Genomic DNA, 23,437 nt, shown 5'->3' on the forward strand with positions numbered 1-23,437 from the left:
ATTGATCGACAGAAACAGAACAAAAATGAGCCTCAAAATGACCTCTTGTCCATCCTGGAATAGAACTAATTATCTTCTTGTCTGATGTGGAGGATGTATTGTCTGTCCCAGGTGGGAGTTTTCCTTTCTTCACAGTCTCATCCCTGTTAAACAGCCAGTTCATCCAATGCAAGCAATAGCCTAACAGTCCATCTACAAGTCTGCTATATGATATTCATCACATGCTGACAAATATATGTACACTTTTGCACATGTACTGTATACATAGTTTAGTGTTGTTTAATTGGCTTACTGTTGACTGGTTTCCCCGTTTGCATCGGTTTCTTCCCATTGTCCATAGACAGACTGGTACTGTAGGTTCATTGGCCTCTGTTAAAATAGTCCCTAAGTGTGAGTGTGTGTTTGTGTCTGTGTGAGCCCTGTGATGGACTGGTGTCCCATCCAGGGTGTATCCTGCCTTGTGCCTGTCGCTTGCCAGGATAGGCTCCAGCTCCCAAGACCCTTAATTGGAAAAAAAGAATTAGAAAATAAATGAATGGATGGATAGATGTTTTACTGTGGGTTTGGATTTAAATTTGAACATAAGAACTTGATTTTGAACTTTGAACATATTTTGGAAAATATTCTTTATCTTGTGTAGTTTGTTCAGGTAGATGAAGACTTTTGCCTTTGAGATGCACACAAGAGATCTTTTAACAGAACAGTCATATACGCTATTTTTTAATAATAATGAATAACAATAATTGCTTACACTTATATAGTGCTTTTCTGGACACTCCACTCAAAGCGCTTTACAGCTCATGGGGACTCCCCACCACCACCACCACCTATCTGCAGCCCCACCTGGATGATGCAACGGCAGCCATAGTGTGCCAGTACTCTCACCACACACCAGCTCTCAGTGGGGAGGAGAGCAGAGTAATGAAGCCAATTCATAGATGGGGATTATTAGGAGGCCATGATTGGTAAGGGCCAATGGGAAACTTGGCCAGGATGCCGGGGTTACACCCTACTCCTTTCAAGAATCGCCCTTTGATTTTTAATGACCACAGAGAGTCAGGACCTCGGTTTTACTTCTCACCTGAAAGACGGCACCTTTTTACAGTATAGTGTCCCAGGGGTGTAGGACTCAGATGAGGACTTTGTCTTTAGCTAAAGAAAAGGTGCAAGAGCTCATTTTCATTTGTTGCTTGTAACAGTTCTAAGTATTTCGTATGCCTGCTTTTAGATTGTTCAGTAGTTTTACGAGTTACTCTGAAGTTAATATTTTATTGCAAAACACAATGAACACAATGCAAAACTCAAGATTCAAAATCCGTCCGAAATATTGTATTTAAAATACCATGCAGGGTTTACCTTGCCTTTAAATATTCAGCAGACTAGACATACCAGAAGAATGTGCACGCACGTATGGGTTTCAGAGGTTGGAGTAAATGCATTGCCCCAAGGGTAATATCGAGTGAGGCGCCATGAGAATAAAAACTGCGAAGGTATTAAAATATTAAGTTCTGAAGATCTTGTTTGCTCCTTCACGATGCTTTTAAACTTGTATGAAACCCCTCAAAATTAGTATACTATTTTCGATGCCAAAAGACAACTACTTTGGAAATCCGTGACTTACTTCCCACAAGACTTAACACTGAATCGGTATAGTCGCATTACAGTGCCCATAGTACCTTTAATTGCAAGAATGGTCTGCTAATAAAAGCGTCAAATACATACTTTGGATGTATTTTAGCTCTGTAAACGCCGTTCACTTAAAAATATTGCAGGGCATTTAGAGGCGATATGAATGGTTACCTGTAAAAAACACACTCGCATCTGTCAATACTATTGTAGCACTCTCGGGTTCACGTGGGTATGCACCCTAGCCGCTGCCACCTCAGGTCGGCCCCCCACCGCTGGGGATTCGAACCCAGGCCTCCGGCGTCACTCAACAGGGAGTCACACAGGGAAGGGCGGTGAAGTCACCGCCCTGGTCAGCCGGCTCGAACAACCTACACCATCGTAATGTTATTCGTGCATTCTAAAACTTGTAATGTTTTTACAGGAGAAATTTTAGAACCTCTTCGTGCTAAACTCCTGCAGGTCGAGCATGTATCGAGCTGCTACAAGCAAACACGTGCGCTGCCCCTTGCGTTCCAGAAACACTTGCATTCGGGAAGCCTGGCTGTAGCATCTCATGTGTCTTATTTGTTTCAGGACTGGTCTGGCCATCTACACGCGGCTTTTTGAAAAACGTAGATATACTGTATGCATTTGTTTCGCCATGTTGGCCAATAAACCAAAAACCTAGCGCTAGATAGCTCTAAGAGCGTCTGACGACAACGATAGCCAATTAGGCTACGCGTGCACAGTCCCACTATATTTACATGATTTTCTTATTGAAAAGATACAGGGAGCCAATAGCAAATTACATACGGTGAAAAAAATCAAACACGTAAGATTAAAAAGCAAATCATGTAACGCAAACAAGGAAAAGAAGTCTGAAGTGAACTGAAAAATGCGCATGTAAGACAAACAGGGCTCTTTAATTTAAGTGTTGTGAAGGAAAACAACAAAAAACACCAAACAAAACTTCAGCACCTCTCTGAGCTCCACCTACTCTTCCACAAGAGTCTATTCCCTAGATTTGCAGTTAAGCTGCTCATTTACTCCAAAAATCTCTTCCTAACACTCACACAGTCCCCGGAGGTTCGGGTTGGTTGTTTTGGATGGTTTGATTTCTTTCTTCCATTCTTTCTCTGATGCTGCACAAGCCGGAGGATCTGAACAGGCAGCCCCTCAACTTCTTGCTGTGTAAGGGAGCTGTCAGGCATATCTTTCTCCATTGCATGGACCTCTGGCAGCCCCGCCTTTTTTTTTTCCTAAGACTTTTCTTCCACAACTGGCAACAACAGACCCTTGCCAAGGCAGTGGTTCAGTACTGCTGTTTTTCATAGTCCTCCGTGCGAGCGCAGGGTCATCTCTGTCTACTTCAGGCCAGGACTGCAGTGCCCTCTACTCAGGTGTCTCTGTGCGCAGGCTCCTCTGGGGTTAGTTGTCCTCTGCTTTTCTCCGAGGGTCCCTACTCTGGTCTGGGGTCTGGGGTCTTCTTCCTCAGAGGTGAAGGCAACTCATTTCCCCTCCTTTCTGGAGGTTCAGCCACTGGGGACTCTTGGGTTTAAAGGCAACTCCGTCTCCCTCTGACGCCATTGGATCGAACCCCACCGTTCAGTGTGATACTGCTCATTTAGCCTGGCTGTCCTCGGCTGGCTGGCTGTACGCCGGCTCCACTAACAAGTTGTTCTGGTGTGCCAGGGATTCAACTGTTTCAGTCCCGCACCTCTACAATCGTCCTTTAAAAAACTCTTCCATTTTAGACGGAAGATTCCCGAAATCTGCCCCAAGTCTCCTCTGCTTCTTTTAGTTTCACCGTCGGGTCCAGTCATTCTGTGAGCTCCGTGAAGCTGTCCTCCCTGCAGGCGGCACTAACGATGAAACCCACCGCATCTGTTAGTGCTGCGTTTGTGCTGTTTTGTACCGTTGAAACTAGCGTTTGTACTGCTTTCATTACCGAGATACAGCGTCTTGCTGTTTCGGGTAGTAACATGACTGTCTACAAGGAAGTTTAAAAGGGCCAACACACTCGGTACTTTTAATTACTCTATGTGATGAAAACAATGGGTGCAATGTTTCGGTGCAATCTTCTTCTTGTGAATTGCACTTATAATCTATATTCACAACTGTAACAATATTTTTCAAGTTTCACTGGCATGTGTAACGATCATAATAACGTTCTCGACAAATGAAGCTTTCAAAGAGGTCTTCGCTGGAGATGCAGAAGCTCTAAACGCTGGGGTCAACTTACGAATGATCTGGTGGTCGTGATCCTTTTGTATTTGCGTCATACACCAAAAAGGGAGGCGCTATATTGAAATGCAAAACATACCAGACTCAAATTGCACAAAATGCAAACCCGTTGTTTTCATTACATCAAGTAATTAAAAGTACCTGTGTTGGTAACGTCTGAGGTCTGTATGTGTGAGATGGTGGAGTTTCCAATGTTGTTTTGCAGTTGAGTAATGAACTACCCAGGTCAACCGATTACTTCAGATTTTTAAAAAGGGACACAGCTATGAAATATTGAGGCGTGCTTGTTAAAACCTCATTGTAAGAACATGCAGTTTCTTGCTAATATTCGCCTTTTAAGGCTACATCCACAACTCTTCTGATTAGGGTATAATATTGGAGACAAATTTAAATTTTCCTGTTCACACAAACGCAAAGAAGATACTGGTATTATATAATGAAAAACATGTCAACATGTCAGGCATTGAATTGTGTAAGTGACAAGATTTCACAAGAGGGAACTGTGATGACTGTGAACCACATCCCGGGTTACACAACACTTGGAAAAAACAAAAGAAATGTGTCCAATCTGTGAGATGATTTGATTCGGAATATTAGTGACAAGAATGAAAATCTCAGTTTGATGGAGGATGAACATCTGTACTGTGTCAGAGAAGCAGACAGTCTGAATTTTTATATTAACGGTACAGGTAAGACTTGGGTCAATAACATTTAATTTTTAATTGCATCTGTGAAGAAGATAAAGAATTTTAGAAATTACAGTCCTTTCTTTTCCTAGTACTTAAAATGACCTTAACACTTGGTGTGACTTATTCATTTTTTATTATTAGTTAAATGCAAATAAAGATGTTAAGATTAAGTATTAATTAGGTATTGTTTAACAGATGACAGGCTAAGATATTAATAGTGAAGTGTTTCGGAAGATTATATGTTGAAATAGTTTGAAATCATTGGAAAATATTACCACTTCATTCTATGTATAATACCTTGAAACTTTATTATCAGTTAATCTAAAGTTTTACTAAACTAAAACAATTGTAATTCTTGATCTGAAAGTTAAAAATAAGGTAGCAATGCAATTTTATCACCATGAACTGCATTGTACCCCTCTACTTCCTCATGTGCGTTTTTTTGTACAGACCTGACACACGTGTTCTAGAACACTCCCTGAGGCCAGAAGCTTCTAGAACATTCTTAGATGCCCAAAGCTTTTCAGACAGTCTCCGAGGTTCAATTTAAAAACGGGCCCGTACGTATTCCTCTGCCTTACCCATCACATCTCCTCTGCTTCATCGCATCTTCCTGAAGATAACAACACTCAGCAACTGTACTGATACATACTTTATATATATATTTACAAATTCCTTTCTATTATAGATTACTGTACAGCATCTTGTTCAGTCTTTAGAAGCACCATTCTGTAGAGATGTCTATGCTGTTCATATCTAATATTTTTGTCTTGAGCTTTACAAAACCTTTCTTTTGAGAATCTGACCCTTATCTATACTTGATTTGATTAGAGAGGAAGTGAAACTGGCATTATTCCCAGGACCATGACGTCTAAGCAGAAAGTGAGACAACCATGGAGACATTTGTAATGGTTACATATGATAATATAATAGTGATTCTATAATTATTTAGAATTAACAGGCAAGTTAGTAAAGTGTAATTTTCAGAAACACAACTACTATGCTGATATTACATGGGACCTGTACAGGCAGAAAGGGTAATGGAGAGAATTCACTAGCATGAGGTTTCTCCATTATTAAGGAACTACAGCATTATAGTTATAACAGAAGCAAAACATGGCTTGAGGAGGATAATGTGCAAAAACAGGTCAGACAGATGTTGTGGTAATGCTGGTCAATCAAAATAACCTGCTAGCTAGAAAACAGAAGCAAGAGGGTAAAGGCAATTTACAATCTATACTCCTTAAACTAAAAAGTAGATATTCTAATGGATTAACATTGGGCATATGCGAGTATGGTATAGGAAAATGCACTGTAGCAAACGTTTTACTGGGAAATTACAACTTTCTACACAAACTGGGACATTGTGATGGGCAATAAAGAAGCTAAAATCGATGGTTGATTAATGGTTGGTTATTGATTTCTTTTTAATCTGGTTTGCAAAGGTACTTATCAAACTAGTTTTTTTCAACCAACAAGGATATAAATAAGGTACAGAAAATAAAGCCACTGTACATTGCAACCACAATCTGGTATCCTTTAATGAATATTTTAAAACTTAAATGAAGAATTTAGAATTTCAGAAAAGGAGGTTATAAAGGAATTAGGCTCAGTTTACCATCAGTAAACTGGGAGCGTATGGATTCAGAGTCAAATGTGGGGTTCCCTTCAAAGATCTGGTGTTAAAGAGTCAAACATGTATCCCTAAAAAAGTTCAATTGAATGAGTATGTGAAGTGGGTTAATGGAGAGATTAGAAACAAAAGTGCACTTTACTGACTACATTAAAACATTCAAGATTTGAAGATAGACAGCCAGGTGCAGTGTGGTGTAACAGGATCTTTTAATACTAGGTGGATATCAGAACAGTACTGTAGATACTGAAAGGCAGTTGCAAAGTGAAAAACATAGCTTATACAGTGTGAAGAAATAAACCACCAACACCACAAAAATTCACCGAGCTCTATCCTGCTTGTCTTTAGTGTCCTCTGTATAAACACAGACAAGCAGGTAAGCTGCTTACTGTCTTCACTACAATATTCATCTGAAACTCTTCCAAAAAACCTCCAAAAATTGCACTACACTCTTCAATCACATCTATCACTTCAATCATTTCTCCCTTCTTCCTCTGGTGCAGCACATAACAGACGCTCTGCTAGCCTCCCAGTACACAGAGCTCAACAGCCAGCCTGGAAATCCTAGCTTCCTTGTTTTAAAAGACATCCCACCAATTGGTCAGGTCACTGAGGGTGGCAGATGCATTGCTCTCTGGGGAATGTGATTCAGACAAGCACCTCCATCTTGTCTTTGCCTACTGCCTTCTTACAGAGTATACAAGTAAATTCAAAGCATTTTATTCAGTACTGAATATTAGAACAACTGGAAAAGTCAGAGAAAATAGTTTACGAGATAAATGAGCAAAAACAGAAGATCAGGAATAGAATGTTAAAATAATATTTCATGCTTTAGAAGACATTGAGAGCTTCCCCTCATTTTTGTTATGGCCACTCCCAACCTCTCGCAGACGACCCTGCATTGTTCCCAATCAGACTTCAGGGCTTTCCAATTCCAACAAACGTCGCCGTAATAATCAATCCACTAACCAGGTCTTCCGTCCATCGTCACACCCTCCACTTCCCGGATTACTTAAGCCCTCATCACCTAGACTTCAACGCTCAGGATTGGTTTTCACCTTTGATGTACGATTCGGATACGTACAGTACGCTTGGATTCTCTTTTCTTCTCCACACCGCCTTAACTTTTCGATCAGCTACGCGAAGGGTCCTAAAATCCATCCGGCAAGTAGTGTAACAATTTTATAGAATACGCTTCATCTGTTTTGGATAATTTTAGCATAACTGTTGGATTTAAGACCACTAAAAACTATGAATTTGCCATTTTCCTAGTTAAAGTGATGTAAATGATGAATGCTATTCATAGGCCCCTAGCAACTCTCACGTTGAATACGAATGAAAAAGCAACAGTGAGATATATTTAGTGTCAGATAAAGTCCCTCATAAAAAATATTGAAATGTATCATTCATTATTAAAATTAAAAGCCAAAGTAATGTCCTCTCAGAAATAGAGAGCTGGTTAACAAGCAGGAAAGAAAGGAAATGAGGAGATGGAGAAGAAAATGGAGTTCACCTTTACATTGTCTCAATAACATTTTTATTGTATTTTCTAAGGTTTTGATGTGTCCGAAGCAAATAGGAAGTGAAATTATATTGAAGAACTTGTTTTAGATGCCATGCAATCTGGTGAGTATAGAAATTTTTTACATGGGTAAACAGCTGTGGTTTGGTATTCAGATGATTTAAAATTTGAATAAGCCTATATATTTTTTTAATCTTAACATTTATTTGCAAAGTACAAAGAAAATTAAGTTTCAGAATTTTAAACAACTGTTTGCTTTATTGCCATACCAAATAGCAATCGGAGTTGAAATGTTTAGAAAAATGTCTATAGGTGTGCAATTCATAATAAACCTACTGTACCACCTTCTCCCACGCGAGGGGATCTATCTAATCTGATATATCTTGATCGAATTTGTTCCTGTAAAAACAAGTGCTAATTTTTTATTACCTCTTCCATTTCATGGTCACTCCTACCTTTATTTTGCTAAATGTGTATCTGCCTCTCGTTGGGCCTTCGTGTTTACTTTAAATGTGATTTTTGTTAGCACAAAAGTTTTCATACCATGTCTTTTCTCCTCTTTGGTGTGCCACGCATTTTGTAGTACAGGACCGCTGCAGGGATAAAGGATGCCTTAACTACTTGATGACTCCTGCCCAGTGTAAATGGAGTTCTGCCTTGCTGCATTCTCTATTGCTGTTTTTGCACCACTTACAGTAATACTTGTTATACAATCACCTTCCAAGTCAAAGCTCTGTATTGCTCTTGGTACTCTCAAAGGCTGCAGCATCACTTACCACACTTATAGCCCGATTCTCACTTCATGACCTTCATGACAGCTGGGAATTGTTCAGATATTCCTTCTGTTGTAAATGCTTGCAGTGCAGTGCTGTGTTGTTTTTTTTTAGGTGATAAAGGCTGTTCTTCTATGGAATTGCACTCCTCAGCTAATGCCAGGGATGGAGCCACTGTCATCGCGCCAGTCGTTCAAGGGCAGAGCATCACTAATTTAACTATCAATATTGCAAGCACACTGAATGAGAGTGCAGGTAATTTCTCTTATAAAATCTGTTAAGTAAATAAAACATAGGAACAATTTGGTTATTTTCTCCATTGTTTCAAATTTAGGCTGACTGATAGTAACTGACATGCTTTCTATCTCAGGCTCATACACTGAGGTGGGAGATATGAGGAATATTATTACATCCTTCAAGACTTTAGTTAACATTTCTCTTGTAGACTGAAACAGCAACACAGTTAGGCTACCACATGCCCCTTATTATGAGTTGTACAGAGAAAATGTGTAAAAAAGGCAGACACATGATTTAGCTCTGATTGGCATAGTAGCTTGCTGTGGATGGTAGTTCTGAACCAATAATTGCAGAAAAAAGCTTTAGATCTTATTGGGAAATGAACACAATTCAATATGTTTATGTCTGTTTTACATTGTACTTGTTGGCATTAAACATTATAAAGGGGAAATTCAGAAATAAGAGCAGAGAGAAGTTTTAAAAGGTTGTTGTAGAATAAACCATGTAAACCTTTGAGTCCTGGAATGGCTAGTTTTCCTGGTAGGATTAGAGGCTGGGGCAAGATTAAGGTTTAGGGTAGGATTAGGAAATGCCAGTATACAGTATTTAGGCTTTGTGAGTAAATCATAGTGGTGCTGACCTAACTACATGATGTATGACAGTGTCCACCTGCCCCATGATTATTAATTAGGTGAAAGAGAACTATATTTTTTTTCAATAAAGCGCTTTGAGAAGCCACTTTTAAAAGGAGCTATAAATTATTATTATTATTATTATTATTATTATTATTATTATTATTAGTAGTAGTAGTAGTATATACACAATATATCATTTATATGAAGACAGTAATTCAATGTCTTGGAAGTCTCCAAAAGACACATTACTTTTAACATTTCAACTTCAAAAAGGTAATATTTTAAAGTTACATGCCTCACAAGCACAATATATCCTTTTTAGATTTTTTTCAGCATCAAAAAAGAGATAATAGTACTGTTTGTCTTAGCTTTTTATGGTTAATTCAGTACTCTTAACTTTATAGTTATGAACACAACGCCTACAGACGTCAGGTTATCCTTTACCTTTTAATTGATTTTATGACTTCAAGAATCAAGTTTGTTTCCCCTTTCTGTAAAAAAATATCTATCCTAGGTCTGTGTTCTAAGGCAAAAGTATCTCTATATTCTGGGCAGATGAAACTGGGTTAATTAAAGATTCATGCAGAATAGACATTGTGTTCATATTATGTATTCACTTTTTTACTGTGCAGAATGTTACCTTTTATATTATTTATGTCTGAACACGTATTGTAATTATCATTAATTCAGGAACAATTCCTTCCAAAAATGAAGGCACTGTATCAGCATGTAAGATTTATCATTTTGTTGTCTTTCAGATGAACAACAACTGACGATTTCAGGTAATAACCAGTCTGGTTTCAGATAAATAAATCACTGAAGCCTCTGTTGTTATTGAATGCATTAATGCTACATAACTATCTTTTTCGTAAGCAGGCCACATAATGATGAATTCAGGATTTAATGGAAACAGTAGTAGGGGCAAAAGAAATATATTTTATATTCATTGTATCCAGGCTGTGAATCCATGTGCATGTTTTAAGGTTAAGGTTCTAAAATAAAACATTTTTCTGAGCTTCTTAAATGGAACAGCTGTATACGAATGACCTCTGCACATCCAGAAACCAATTAAGTAGATGCTTGGATTTATATCTATACAGCCGCCACTTTTATCAAAAGCAACTTATGGTACATCTACACCCATTTATACAGTTGGGGGTTTTACTGGAACTATTTCGGTGAAGTGCTTTGCTTAAGGTGCAATAGCAGGATCTCATCTGAAATTTGAACCCACAACTTTAATCAGTTCTCCATTTTTTATATGTACAGTAAAGTGACTTAAGTAATGACTGGTGTATTGTGAAAAGGTACAGTCCCTCTTTGCGTAGTATACTTCTGGGACAGAGTTAATGTAATATGACCCTAAAATGTATTACTTGTAAGTAGTAGAAATACATAATAATGACAGCCCCATAGTTGTCTCGCAGTCATGAAGCAGGAATAATAAACACAATGAGGTTGTTTCAATTCCTTTTAACATTCTTCAGAGGTCCAGAGGCAAAAGCACAACTATTCTTAGCTTTCAACTAACACTAGGGGTCCTTCTAAAACCCAACAGAGTGCGAGGCAAACTAGACATGTTATAGAAAATTTTAATGCCCATGTGTAACTTGAAAAATAAACAGTAATATAAAACTTCTTTTACAAGTACTACAACTGTTAGCTCTGCTAATAACTATCATACTGTACTGTCCGTACTTTTAAAAGTACTGCTACTTCTCAGCTTGCTCTACAGTTTTCTGAAAGTGATAAATGTTTTCATTTCTTAATTTCAGATAAGCTCCTTGAGGATTTGAAAGACGTTCACAAATCTGCGCTCATAAACAAATTCGAACACGTATCTGATTGCATTGCTAAATACGGGAAACAGCCCCTTCTCAAAGACTTGTTCACCGATGTTCTGGTGACTGAAAGTGGACGTGATGATGAGACATTAGAAAGGAAAACGTCCTGTTCCTTAAAGCGCAATGAAATTTTCACATCTGAGTGTGGAGGGAAAAATGTTAGGACTGTACTGACAAAGGGGATAGCAGGGATTGGTAAAACTGTCTACGTGCAGAAATTCATTTTTGACTGGGCCTCTGGAGAGAGCAACCAGGAATTTGACTTTGTATGTGTCTTTCCTTTTCGTGAACTCAATCTGCTCAGGAAAGAAATTAGCCTCGTCGAGCTCATGCAGCAGTACTACCCGCACATGAAAAGGTGTGAAAATATTTTGGCTGACAGCGTGATCAAATTCCTGTTTGTCTTTGACGGATTGGATGAGAGCAGACATCAGTTGGATTTTTATAAATGTCCGCCATTGGAAGATGAGAGGAAAGCCGCCTCTATGGATGTTTTGCTTACAAACATAATTCGGGGAAACCTACTTTCTCAGGCATCCATCTGGATAACCTCCAGGTCTTCTGCAGCAAACCAGATTCCTGCTAATGTCATAAACAGGGTGACGGAGATACAAGGATTCGATGACAAGGAGAGAGAAGAGTACTTCAGGAAGAAGTGCAAAAACACAATTTTGGCAGCCGAAATAGTGGCACACATAAAGGCACACAGGAGTCTGTATCTAATGTGCTACAGTATGTGCCTTCTTTCTGCTGGGTGCTAGCCTGTGTTTTTGAACAAACCCTTGCCAGAGATGGCAACAGTTACCTTCCAAGAACTTTGGCAGAAATATATACAAAGTTTTTGATAGTTGTTCTGACTTTCCAGAATCAGAAATACGACGATCAGAGAAGATGGACAGATTACAGCTTACTGGAGTCTAACAGAGATGCCATTCTTAATTTAGGAAGGCTGGCATTTGAACATCTGGAAAAAAGTAATGTCATTTTTTATGAGCAGGATCTGATAAAATATGACATTCATATGAGCCAGCCGTCAGTATTTACTGGGGTGTGCAAAGAAATATTTCTTGAAAACTCTGTATCATTGCAGGAAAGCGTCTACTCATTTGCACATCTGACACTCCAAGAATATTTTGCGGCCCTGTATGTGTTCACCAGTTATCAAAATAAAAAGCTAAATGTGCTAAGAAAGACCAGAGATTACACTTTCAGCTGTGTTGCTGGACAGCCTAGTTTACGGGATGTGTTTAGAATAGGACTGAAAAAGTCTCTCCTCAGTAAAAGTGGTCATCTTGATGTCTTTGTCAGGTTTCTGTTAGGCGTCAGTACAGAACATAGCCAAAATCTATTAAATGGACTTTTATTAAACACAGAAGACAATTCTGATGTCATTAGTCAGACCACCGAATACATCAAGGATTTAATTAGGAGCGACATCTCTCCTGAAAGATACATCAATCTTTTTCATTGCCTGAATGAGCTAAATGACAACTTTCTTGTGGAGGAGCTGAAAACGTCCTTAAACTCAGGACAGCTTTCAAAGGCAAGGCTTTCACCATCCCAGTACTCGGCGCTTGCCTATATCTTCCAAATGTCCCCAGGTGAAACTGATGAACTCAACTTGCGCAAATACCGCCTTCACGAAGAAGGTGTTATCCGAATGTTACCCATTGCAAAGCTTTACAAGAGACTAAGGTAAGTTTTGCTCCCGAACCAGAAATGAATGCAAGTATTGTGCATGTAATTCCAGATACAGGTAAACATTTTTCATTGATGGAAAACTGCTGGATCAGGGATCATTATTTTGAGCTGCTGTTTGTAGTACAGAAATGCTCCAAGCTCACATACATACATTTAGTGTTTCGAAACTGAATGTCTGGAGTCATCCAAATGTATTGCATGATGAGAGGTAAAAAAGATAAAGATTCACAAACCGGATACAAAGCCATTTAGAACAAGCAACATTATATTCTAGTATAGCAAAAGTATAGAAAAATATTATAGTATAGCGAAATTATAATATTTTATATGATAAAGTTATATTTATGCCAGTAGCCATATCACCCTGCAACTCACAACTGGTGGCCCACTGAAGCTCAGTAGGTGTGAGCCTGGTCAGTACCTGGATGGGAGACCTCCTGGGAAAAACTAAGGTTGCTGCTGAAAGAGGTGTTAGTGGGGCCAGCAGGGGTTGCTCACCCTGTGGTCTGTGTGGGTCCTAATGATGCAGTATAGTGACGGGGACACTATACTGTAAACAGGTGCTGTCCTTTGGAAGAGACGTAAAACTGAGGTCCTGACTCTCTGTGGTCATTAAAAATCCCAGGGTGTTTCTGAAAAAGTAGGGGTGCTATTCTGGTGTCCTGACCAAATTTCCCTTTGGCCTTTACCAATCATGGCTTCCTAGGGGTCATGGCCTCCTAATTGGCTTCATCACTCTCCTCTCCTCCCCACTGATAGCTGCTGTGTGGAGAGAGTACTGTGAGCGCAGTATGGGCTGCTGTCGCATCATCCAGGTGGGTGCTGCATGTTGGTGGTGGTGGAGGGGAGTCCCCATGAGCTATAAAGTGCTTTGAATGGAGTGTCCAGAAAAGCATTATATAAATGTTAGGATTATTATTATATTCCAGTCTGTGTCTGTGAGTCTTTACAAGTGTATAAATAATATACTGTAAGGGTCTCAACCCTTCCGAAGTATGTACATTTTGCTGTTGTGAGCTTGGGTACTGTCGAGACGGCAGTAGCAGTTAATTCACGTTAAAAAGGAGACCATATCTGCACAGCAGACGTCAGCCTAAACCTCATGAGAAAACGGCAACTGTTGCTAGTGTTACTAGAGACAGTTAATCAGCCTGTGTTTTCCCCTGCGGCCCGTGCAGTGTGGAACAGTGTTGCCTCACGGCCAGAAGCTGCGTGGATCTGGCCTTCGTCCTCAGATCCCACCAGTCGCGGCTCAGACAGCTGGAGCTGGGCTGGAATATCCTGCAGGACTCTGGCGTGAAGCTGCTCTGTGCTGGGCTGGCGGATCCAAGCTGCAAGATACGAAGACTGGGGTGAGTATATGGAGCAGGCTGGACGCGATCTCCGCTGTTTGCTATTCATATAATTACTAATGGATGCGGACAGATTTTTCCTGATTTTTCCTCTTTTGCACCTCTCACTTTCCATTTCATATTAATCCTGTGCTTAGCTTTTAGCTCAAATACCTTTACTAGTGATTGAAGAGGTGCAAGGTCTTTTCACAGATAACATCTGTTCATCGTAGGAGGAGTGAAGCAGGTTGAAATGAATGAAATTTCAATTTTTTATGTTTAGCCTCATTTATGTATTTGAGATTAATTGCATGATTAACATACTGTACTTTTCCAAGCCCTGGGGGTGGAGGATGAACATTTAAAAATTCCAGTAAAATATGCAGCACTCAGGGGTTGGTTTGCTTTCTGTTGCAATACCATTTGATTTGCTTCTCTAAATAAATTACATTGCAGTCAAAGCTTGGGCATTAGTAACATACAGTATCTGTGAGTTGCAGACGTAACAAACCACAAGGACACCAAATTTCATTTCCTGTTCTGTCTTCAAAATAAAATTATGTACACAAGGGTATGCTATGCTTTACACTTATTCAGATGATTCATTTAAACAATTTTCAATCAAAATGCAACTAATCAGAGTAAATTTGAGAAGGAACCTTACATTAAATCTGTTTAAAACAAAAGCCTAGAATCTAAGTCCTGAAATGATGCTTTACCTAGACCTGTATTTGAAACAAGCGCACAATCCCTACAGGCTAAAGCAGTGTGGTCTGACAAAAGGGAGCTGTGAATATCTTGCGTCCGTTCTCTGTACAAACCATTCAAGTCTGAGGGAGCTGGAACTCATGATGAATCAAATAGAAGACGATGGTTTAAAGAAACTGTCTACTGGTCTGACACATCCCAATTGCAAATTACAGAAACTGGGGTGAGTATCAGTGCTCGAGGCTGACTCAAGGCTGACCCGGTCAATTGTTTGTTAATGTGTAGCAAATCAAAGCACAAAGCAGCTCTTCCAGATCACAGCCAAAGGTATTTAAAAAAATACTTTTCTCATGTACAGTACGTATGTCAGCTAGACTGTCTGAAATCAGATCAAGGGCAGGTGCAACCAGGCAGTATACTTTAAAAGGATCCTATCAACATGTGCTCTCAATATAACTCAAGGCACCCTTTGTTCTCTGGACCTCCCAGGAGGGTACAGCACGCAGAGAAAAATGCTGTTCTTCTATTTAGACAAAACAGGAGCATTACTAAACTAAAGAACTTATAATTGTTCGCAATTGTAGTAATATCCAGTATTTGCTTTGAGGTATTGTAGATATTCCACTGACCTGAAGTTGTGAAATTCAGAACAGTGTCTGCTGTTGACATTTTCAAAGGTGTCTTTGAAATTGCTCATTGTTTTAATTGAAATTCAGCTTTGTAGAAACACTCTTTCTGATTTATTTATTATGATTTATACTGTATATGAAGTTCCCATATATTTTTCACTTAGTTTCATTAAACTATTCCTTAAGTAATTGGTAGTGTTTTCATGGTGATCTAGTAACCCCCACTGCAGTCTTTATGATATAATTAAATAATCAAATTAGTCAAAAGCTCCATTCATTTTCAGTACCTGCTTTAACCTTAGAGGGGTGGTGATCCTTAGAGACTAACCAGGGAGACACAGGGCAGAATGGAAGGGCTCAAAGTGCCCACCTATTGCAGGCAACCTGCACTGGAGTCTGTTACTGGACTGGGTCAGTTAACCTGGAAAGCATCTCTGAAGACTAAGGGAGGAAACCTGAGGAGCCAGAGAAAACTCCAGCTGAGTTAATAAATACAAGGGGAACATGCAGACTCCACCCACTAAGAGACAATTATTAATGTAATACCCTGGAGCTATAAAGTGGCGGTGTAACCCACAGCACCACCCGATACCCATATCACCATTCATTTACATGATTAGTACATAGCGCATGGACATTGTACACATGTCAGGTTTATATTAATAAACTAATACAAATTTTCAATCAGAATCATTTGCTGTGAGCTCTAAATAGTCCCACGAATTGCAGAGGTTGTGATTAATGCGTTTAATGTCATACTCAGAGAATGCATCAGCATTTTCTCTCTTTGAAATGTAGCTGTGGTTTGAAGATTATAAAGAGAGACATTCTGAGCTCTTTCCTTGTTTCTCCAGGTTAAGGTACTGTGGTCTTACTGCTGGCTGTTGTCAGTATCTGTCCAGCAGTCTCTGCAGAGTCCAGTCCAGTCTGAGGGAGTTAGGGCTGAGCAGGAACACTGTGGGGGATGATGGAGTAAAGATCCTGTCAGAGGGACTGAAGGACCCACAGTGTCAGCTACAAACACTGAAGTAAGGGGGTGAGACTTTATTTCCTAAAAACAGTAAATACCAATGTCCCAATATTACGACTTGGGAAACTGTGCTATTGGTGGAGCTGTTCATCAGGTAAGACAAGGTTCTTTCTTAGCCATCGAAGATCCTATGGCAGAGCTTTTAAGAGTGAAAGTGTTGAATCTGAATTTCCACACTGGGCTTACACAATCTGGCCTCAATCGGTGATTCAATAGGCGAAGCAATTTCTCACTTCTTTACTTGACCTGCTGTGTTGTAGGACATCTGGCACATACAGTAATGGCTGCTGCACATCACTCAGGTGGGTGCACGACTTCAGTGAAGAATGAGTCAGTCCCCTTTCGTAGGTAAAGGTATTTAGAATAAAGCAACATTAAATCCATTTAAGATCTGCTTAAACTTCACAATACTCCAGTAAGACCACATTAAGAATATAATGTTCAATTGTGTTCATTATAATAAAGAAACAATATTCATTTTTGATAACCATTCATAATATTTATAGTCTCAGAGTGTTATTGTATCTGTACAGCTTAACAGACCAAAGATTATTCAACACAGAATGAAAGGAAGAGAGTTAATTCAAGTATATAGAATCCTATATAAAGTATATAGGGTGTATTAAAAGAATAGGCTCAGGGGACTATTTCACACTCAGCAATAACTAATACAGACACCAGGACACAGCTGGAAACTAAAAGTTAATCTATTTTAGATGGAGGATAAGAAACAGTTCTTCAGACAAAGAAGGCCAGGCACCTTTTAAGAAACAGTAGCTGATACACTTTTAAAAAAGATGAGACGAATGACCTCCCCTCACTTGCCAAGCTTCTTATTCTTTAACTGGATTTCTGCAGTGGCGAGACACTCCTGCCCCAACCAGAAAACATGAACCTCATCATTTACTGCTCTGTTTACACAAGAGTTAGCTCATCACTCTGTAGCTACATGTTGCCTCTTGATTAGGCTACTCACCATCATGGGCTTGAGTTTCACAGGTACTGTATGCTGTGACACTCAGATTTACTTGCAGATCGATGGTAAAACATATATGCACAGAACATTTTTAGGATGTACAGTACTGTGATGAGACTGAGACTATAATTATAAGCGTGTAACATCAAGTTCCCAGTTTGTAAGTATAGCGTTGTTATTCTGTTCCGAAACTGAACCTTTGATGGAGGTTTTGACAGAGCTTTCTTGTTTTTCTGCATAACATTGCTTAGGGAACATCCTGGATCTGTGTGAAGTGTTACAGGCATTTATTCAATAATAAGTAATATTAATTGCTTACACTTATATAGCTCTTTACTGGACACTCCACTCAAAGCGCTTTAGAGGTAATGGGGACTCCCCTCCAGTCCCCAGCCCCCACCTGGATGATGCGACAGCAGCCATAGTGCGCCAGTACACTCATCACACGTCAGCTATCAGTGGGGAGAAGAACAGAGTGATTAAGCCAATTCAGTGATTAGACTACTGCAATGGCTTTCCTACTGATGTATCTATTGAGGTACTAAATATCCCTCAATATGAACAGATTTCTGTGGCTCACATGTTAAATAAAAGAACTTAGTATCGGCACATAACTCTCTTCCTTTTCTGCATATACTGTATAGTAGCTCCAATCCTTTGTAAATGGTATTGACCTCTTTAATTTCAAGTGGACTTTAATGTTTCACTGCTCACATATTAGGCACAATTAGTCAAGCTATGATTATAAATATTGCGAACTGTAACTTATCGTTCTGTCGTGAGGCAGTTTTATGTTCAGAAATACTGTAAATGCTTATGATGTATAATGACTTTCTCCTGTTTCTCCAGGTTAGAGGGATGTGGGCTCACCCCTGCATGTTGTGAAGACATTGCCTCAGTTTTCTGCACAAACCATTCAAGCTTGACAGAGCTGGATCTTAAAATAAATGAGTTGGAAGATTCAGGACTGGAAATTTTGTGTTGGGGACTCAGGAATCCCAACTGTAAAATAAAGAACCTGAGGTAAATAATAATGATTTAATGATGTTACAGTAGATATTGTTGTCAAACAGCAGCAATACATACAACATGCATACAGTACAACATCTAACAATGGCACTGCCCAGAGTTAGGTCTGAATCATTTTCCAGTATCACCGAAAAACATCTTAGTGCTTTAACCATAGAGGAGAAAGTTCTGTTTTTTCAGACAATAATGATTACTATTCACCTTACTGTAACACTTTATAACAGTATAGAAGGTATAACAGTGGTAAAAGACAGGCTGTAGTATTTTCTACTTTTCCTTATTCATTAAAAATGAGCACTTCTACTACCAATGAAAAATCCTGAGGGTAAGAGGTAACTACTTTTGCCATGAGCTGCACAAAGTACTGCCTAGTGAATGTCCTGTTGCTGCCGCAGTAGACTCTTTCAGCAGCAGGGACAGAGGAACGAAGCAGTTAAACCTTTAACTTTTCAGGATTTAACAGCCCACAGTTTCTTGCAGCATGCGGTTTTGCAGTATATTGGAAAAATACTGAAGATCACACATGTTAGCTAGTATGGAACCAGGGGTTTGTAACCTTCATTGCGTGGGATCAGTCAGGCAAAGTTTCTCACCCCTAATGAGAAAGCCGCAATGTTGGGTATCTAGTAAATGTCTTATTGGAATGTACTTTGGTACATTATTCCAATATGGAATAATTTGATATTATGCAATATCTTTTGTCATCAGCACCGCCATGATAGTTATTTGCAGTAAAAGTGATTATGAGATGAATGCCCTTTGAGGGTCCTGGCTGTTTTTGATGTGCAGGACAACACCGGTTAATGCACTGTATGGTATGCTCTCTGCAGGTTAGAATTCTGCAGGTTAACAGCCAGGAGCTGTGAGTCTCTAGTTTGTGCTCTAAGTGCCACCCAGTCAAATCTGCAAGAGCTGGACCTGAATGCAAACAACCTGGGGGATTCTGGAGTGGAGTTTTTGTCTGCTGGACTGAAGAACCCTAACTGTAGACTACAGACGCTTAGGTAAGGATTGCATTTCTTCTGCTGTAAGCCAAACCACTGATTAGCATGAGTTACAATGGGGCTATTGCATTTTTAAGTTGTCCAACTGGACAGAACCCGACTCTAACTGCAATGTTTTGACATCTTCAAGACCCACGTAAAAAAGAGATCAAAAACATGCAGTACTGCTAGTAGATGCCCGGCCTGTTGCTCATTGCTTTTGTTTTCCAGATTGAGGAATTGTGGTCTGACTTCCAAAAGCTGTAAATATCTTGCCCTGGCTGTCAGCATGTTTGCCTCCAAGCTAAAAGAGCTGGACCTCAGTGGTAATGAGATGGGGGATGACGCGGTGGAATTTCTGGCTGTGGCAATGAAGAACCCAAATTGCAAGTTACAGCATGTCTGGTAGGTATGGTTATTGAATGTATCTTTTAGAAAGGGAAACTGACTAATTTTAAGATCTAATTGAAGGGTTTTGAGTGGGGAGCTGCGTCAGCATGCATTGGTTGCAAAAGAAAAAGTCATGGTTAATTCCACACTGAAAAGTACAAAGAAGAAACCCAATGCTTCATCTGTTGAGCCTCCTTCTGGTGTTGCATTTCTAATACTTTAATTAACCTTTAATTATTCCCTATTTTCAAATCTGAATTACACTTATAAGTGTGATTTTTAGGTAATATAAAGGAATTAATATAAAATTGAAAAGATTTAATTGAGAAACAGGGGGTGGCATGATGGTGGAGGGGTTATCATTGCTGCTTGCAGTGGTGGGGTCCTGGGTCCAATTCCTGGGGTGCTGTGTGTGTGATGTTTGTGCCTTTGCTGTGCTGTGTAAAGCAATGTTGTGTGTGTGTGCATTCAGGGGGCAGAGGAAGGAAGATTGGAATAATAAATTCCTTATTGGCACATCCGACTGCATCACACTCAATGAGCCCCTGGAGCTAATTTTTTACTGAAACTATTTTTTGGAGAGGAAATAATTAAGCTGTTGGAAACAGATAGCAGGATGTGAAACAAGTTAATATTGAAGGAAGAAGCACACTCATACTGTGACTGGATAGGGGCTTCTGATTGTTGTCTAAAAATGAAAAATGATTCAATTTGCATTTTAAGGCAAACAAACTCCCTTAACAACTCTCTCAGGGAATACCCTGAGAGTGTTGGCAAACATTGCTCAGACATGACAGTACAAATCGAAAACCAGATTAAGATTAAACTCATTGCTTCCTTTTTGGTTCTCGACAACATACAGTAGGTGTTCTTAGTTTAATTAGTTAGTTGGATTGGTATTAACAGACACAGCGTTGCAGAAACTGAGACTGATAATACAAACTGCTCCTTCATGTCTGCTTTGAGAGGTATTGAGCAGTCATGCCTCTCATTGATTGGTATTGAGAGGTCAGGTATTGAGGCCAAAATGTTTTTCAGCTACAATATACAATCAACTGTGGTCGTGGAATGTACATATTTGTATGAGCTTGTTTGTTTCTGGATCCACTAAGTGGGTTGTGTACATGTTTTTTACAGTGATGATAGAGGTATAAATCAGTATAAACATGAAATTCCAATCACTTTGTAACGGTCCTCTCACTCCAGTATCTTCACTTCAGTCTCGCAGGAAGTCAGATCAGCTGGGCCCTGAAAGGAGAGCTCGTATCTGTGTTGGCCGAGCTGCGTCAGTCAGGAAAAGACATGAGCTTCAAGCTGAACAACAATGAAACTCTGTAGGAACGAGAGGTCTGGGCTCATCCAGGAGGAATACATGAAGACTGGAGGCTATGTTCTCTATAGGAAATAAGGACCATCGTATAAATCACAGAAAACAGTAACAGGAAGATCTATAGGTGCCAAATTCATCAATAATTCTGTGGACGTTGTTTAAGAACTGAACAATTGTGAAGCAGAACAAATAACTCTGAAACACAATTACCACAAAAATAAAAATATAAAGCACTTCAGCGCATATAAAATCCAAATACTGTAGATATATTATTTTTTTCAAGGCTTATCCTATGGAATGGGCACATACTGTATGAACAGTTTACAATTCAAATCTTTGAGGTTTGTGGTACAGTATCTTTTAAGAGATAGCAGTCACTGTGAATTATGGAAATTATTATTAATTTTTGGAGTTAGCGGTCTGTGTCAAAGCAGAATTAGAGGTCTGAGACACGTTCCAGCATGGTGAGAAAATGACATCTTAAAGACACTGAGCATTGCTGATATGAAGGAATGTCAAACCTGACAGCCTCCTTCTAAGCCACCTGTCTAGCAGATTAGTGTGTCTGGTGAATGTTTGTGTTAAATAGCCTACACAATTACATACTGATGAAACTATTTTAAAACAGATAAGAAAAATAAATTATGAAACCGTTTTATGAATACTTTCCCACAAGGGACATTCAAAATGAAGTTGAGTTATTTGTAAGATGTTAGCTATTGATGAATGTGACAGATTAAATCACTTTTACAATCTAATAGAAAAGCATGTTATGACATGTACATTGATCCTGATCAAAACACAATTACTGCTGTTAAAGGTTCAATTTAACAGCTCAAATTCCAGTTTCACAATGAAAACTGGAAGATGTTGGGTCACAAGGATCAAATCTGGGAGTCCTGTCAAACAGCAATAAAGTGAAGCTAAACATAACATTTTTTTTAAGATGTTCAAGTAGGCAGCTGCGTCCCCATGCGTAGGCAGCAAAGCAAGAAGAAAGGTTTTATTCCATGCTGAAAAAAACACAAAGTTTCGGCTGACCTGAAGAAGGCTTCACAGTCGATACATTATTTCTCTTTCACTTCAGCATGGAATAAAACCTTTAACATTTTGTAAACACCTACGCTGATATGTAAACTTTTTGTAATACATTTTTATCATTAATGTTTCTGTGGATTTTTTACATGCACTGCTTCAAATCGCCTACCTTTCCGAGAGACACGGGCCGCACAGTGTGTTAGAGCTGGTTTTCCTGATCGCCTCATCCCTACCCCACTGCTCTGAGAATGCCAGCCACCGGAGGAGGGGAAGCCGCCTTCTGACAAGCCTCACTATTCACTTTGTTTATACCATATGGCAATATCATACAGTCACAAACACTGACAGGCAGAGGAGCTGGTTTTCTTGCTGCACTGCATTCAGATCGCATCGCATACAGAAAACAGGTTAAAAGCACCATGCTCTTTTTAACGTCCCCTCAAGCTTAATATACTGTAAGAATGTGATGTAGAACAGTGGCTCTGTTGTGGGTTCGAATCCCAGCTGTTATACCTGGAGTAAGGTACGTCCCTCAGACTCCTCCAGTTAATGCCCTGCTGTGCAAGTGGGTTGTCTTTAAGGTGTCACTGGAAACCAGAATGTGTCCTCAATTGACCTGATTAATGAAAGGATATGTTTGACTAAAAATGGAATTGTACGGATACATTTAATAAACATTTTGAAATGCAGGCACATTAAAGCATTGCTCCATTCAAGTCATCTCACAAGTGTCCATGATTGTCATGAGCCTCACTGTATAGTGTATTATACTGCATGCATACATATTATATCAGTATCATGATATTATTGCACTATTAACTTGGTAAGATGTCTCTGTACAGCAATATCTGCAGATGAATAAGTTTACAAGGTAGCTCTATGCTGAAGAACAAATATAACGAAGTCAGATGGCATGATGCGTAAGGTACTTCAATTGGCAGCTGTGATCTGTGATCTGTGAGTGACTAATGTGGAGCTCCTTGCGGTTCCCCACTAAAAACCAACAGCAAGCTGAATGCTCCTAACCACTCACACCACAGAGAACCAGAACTTCACTGAGCTGGTTCTTAAGGCTTTCTTTTTTTAACAGCATCTGAACCTGAAACT

General features: G+C 39.4%; 1 pseudogene across 1 annotated transcript; it reads left to right on the plus strand.

The window, feature by feature from the left end:
• Window positions 1–8,648: 8,648 nt before the first annotated feature.
• Window positions 8,649–23,081, plus strand: LOC148842002 (NACHT, LRR and PYD domains-containing protein 12-like; annotated as a pseudogene). Its single transcript, XR_016091333.1, has 10 exons — window positions 8,649–8,724; window positions 10,100–10,123; window positions 11,117–12,880; window positions 14,065–14,238; window positions 14,975–15,148; window positions 16,409–16,582; window positions 18,410–18,583; window positions 19,420–19,593; window positions 19,804–19,977; window positions 21,183–23,081. The product of XR_016091333.1 is annotated as an NACHT, LRR and PYD domains-containing protein 12-like (transcript).
• The last annotated feature ends 356 nt before the right edge of the window (window positions 23,082–23,437 follow it).

The sequence above is a fragment of the Atractosteus spatula genome, chromosome 1, assembly GCF_055471065.1.
Source record: "Atractosteus spatula isolate fAtrSpa1 chromosome 1, fAtrSpa1.hap1, whole genome shotgun sequence".
In the NCBI taxonomy this organism is placed as follows: Eukaryota; Metazoa; Chordata; class Actinopteri; order Semionotiformes; family Lepisosteidae; genus Atractosteus; species Atractosteus spatula.